The sequence below is a fragment of the Sorghum bicolor genome, chromosome 4 (assembly GCF_000003195.3).
Source record: "Sorghum bicolor cultivar BTx623 chromosome 4, Sorghum_bicolor_NCBIv3, whole genome shotgun sequence".
NCBI lineage: Eukaryota > Viridiplantae > Streptophyta > Magnoliopsida > Poales > Poaceae > Sorghum > Sorghum bicolor.
This window is the reverse complement of record NC_012873.2, coordinates 22,910,878-22,914,009: the sequence shown is the minus strand read 5'-3', so window position 1 is coordinate 22,914,009 and position 3,132 is coordinate 22,910,878.

Genomic DNA, 3,132 nt, shown 5'->3' with positions numbered 1-3,132 from the left:
CCTTCAAGCCCCTAATCAATTCCTTCTTCATCAACTTCTTGAGTGTGCCCATTCCAACATGTGCTAACCTTCTATGCCACTGTTGATGGTCCTTAAGTACCAAATATAATCATCAAATAAATAAAGAAAAGGATCCAAATGCAACCAACACCAGGATTTAGGGATTTATCTGATAGAATTCGATGAGTTTTGGTGTTTGTCTATTTCTACAGGGGGTTATCAGGAAATATAGAGGAAAGGCCCACATGTCAGGTTTACATAGAGATATTAATGTGCCGCGCAATTTTCTATCATCTAGAAGACTCCAGAAGCCACGGGAACGAACGGGAGGCCGAGCGGGCCCGGTGACAGGGCGCCCGCCCAGGTGTCTCAACCAATCACATTCCACCTCACAGATTATGCTCCACCGACCTAAGGGATCATGAAAAACCGTGCGATTAAGGTCGGTTTGATCCGACGACCAATATCCAATGTGAGAGTAGAATTAGTTCTACTAGATTGAGAGAGATAGAGTGGAGGTGTAGATCGGAGGAAGCCCGGCCTGTCGGAAATTCATTTTGGGATGAGCTTAAACTTCCTGCTTCATAAGAGACCTTTGAGTGCATATAGTCTGAACCTTCCTAAGAAGGGATCTCTTAGAAAGCATCTCAAATCCAATCCCTTTAACAGACATCTAAAAAGACTCGAGGATGGCATCTTAAGTGATGCAATAGAAGGAGAGCGAAGCCATTTAGAAGACAATCTCATCTTCTCCCCTTCTATGCCCACTTTTGATGACTCATTCGAACCTATCTTTAAACCCATCCTTGAGCCTAATAATTTCTACTATGCTCTTTCTCTTGAACCAAGACCATAAGGAGGATCGAGAAGAGCAACATCAATGGCTAGAGGGCATTAAAAATCCATGTGCTATCACCATTGAATGGATGGACAAGGAAGAAGCCTTAATGGATTCTGACTTTGGCTCAATTTCAAATGGTGAGTTCTTGACTCCCTTTGAAGATGAGATTCATCCAACTACAGAAGAGGACATAGGCGAGACCAATCTAGGAGAAACTCCGAACATTCACATTGGAGACGAAGATAACATTAATGAGCATGGAATTTATTTCATAGTCAATTCATTTACTCCATGCTCATATGCAACATCTTCCCAACCTATTGGTCTCTCCAACATCACCACATTTGAGATCTCCAACCCCCTCTTCCTTTCTATTTATAAAAACTTTAAAAGGGCGGTTGTTGATGCATATGTCTATAATAAATATTGCAGATCTCGTTGAGTTGATCTTGATATAGGTCAGCGTTGGAGGGGAAACCACTTCCCCGACATAAATTGATGGTTTCCCAAGAACAAGCTTAGTATCCTAAAATAAGCACTGATCAGATCGTAACATGAGCTTTTAATTATTTGCAACATTACGTTGTGTATTGAGCATATAGGGAAAATTGTAAAAATATTCCTTCGGGTATTGTTGTCACTAACCTTTCCAGGATTGGAGCAAGAAGATCGGATGAATGACAAGCACAAGGTATGTGTTGACGGTTCTTAAGTATCAATTTTAATTATGAAATAAACAAGGAAAAGGACTAATATATAAACAACACCTAGAATTAGGATTTGATGTGACAGAATTCCACGAATTTTGCTGTTTATCTATTTTTGTAGGGGGTTATCAGGAAATATGGAAGAAAGGCCCACACGTCGGGTTTACATAGAGATATTAACATGCACCATAATTATTCAACATCTAGAAGAATCTAGAAGCCACGGGAACGAACGGGAGGCCGATCGGGCCCGGGGGCAGGGCGCCCGCCCTTCCCCCCTGGGCGCCCGCCCACCTATGGTGGCCAATCACAGTGAAACACGCGGATTACGCTCGACCGCCTTTGAGGATCAAGGAGAACTGTCCAATCAAGGTCGGTTGGATCCGACGGCCCAGATTCATTTGAAAGGGCTATCTAAGCAAGGCCCCTGTCCCCTAGAGAGATAGAATCCCATTACTCATTAGCATATTTTTTAGAGAGGATTCAAAGAGAGAGAGGATCCTTAGGGTTCCCACCTCATAGGGCATAGCATCCAATGTGAGAGTAGAATTAGTTCTACTAGATTGAGAGAGATAGTGGAGGTGTAGATCGGAGGAAGCCCGGCCTGTCGGTGTCTACTCCGAGGTTGTACCTACGGGATCAAGTCTCCTAACCTGAGGCTTGCTCCTAGGATTCTTCAGTATTTTGACTTCTAAATTCTAGTAAGTTCTTTGTTTTATTGTTCTTTGTTTATGAGTTTACTTTGATCTCTTCGTGTGGAGTTTAGAGTAATCATAGATATCCCCTGTCTAGCTGGACCGTGGTAGTAGCGAGGAACGTCACATTTCCGAGTTACCTTTGTAGCCCATATCCCGTTAGCAGAATCGATAGGGTTTATAGGTGCGGGTCGAAGATCCTCTATGGTGTCTAGATTCCGTGAGCCTCCCCAATAGAACAGTAGATCATCTTACCAAGGTTAGAACGAGAGTGCGGTTGTAGTCTTCTCTATACATCACTCACATCGAGTCATAGTGGTTGTAGCCTAAAGGTTAATAGTAATAGACCTGGTTAGTCAGATCCATGCTTTCTCCTAGTGGTAAAAATATAAATACGATACTTTGGATAACATCCTGGGTGAAGTGCTCACCGATATCCATGCGCTTGCGGATTAATTCCTGATTGCGTTACCAAATATCAACAAGCATTTCTGGCGCCGTTGCCGGGGAGAAAGACGGTTTGCTGAGATAACCTTGAGTCTTACTACTAGCTTGTATTTATACTTTTATCTTTTCTTATCTTTTTATATTCTTTATTTTCTTTACTCTTACCTTATGGAAAACCAGGATTCTAAATCGATCTATCAATTTGCAACACCTTCGGAAACTGACCTTTTACCATGGGAGTCATCACAGCCTATCCAAACAGCCCAGTATAGGTTAAGTTCCAGGTTGATTGCCATGATTCAAAAACTATCTTTTTCAAGAAAGAAAGACGAAAACCCTTACCTTCATATTAGAGATTTTGAGCAAACATGTGATTGTCTTCGTATTGAAGGCATTTCTGATAAAACTTTACGTTGGAAGCTTTTTCCTTTTTCTTTAAGGG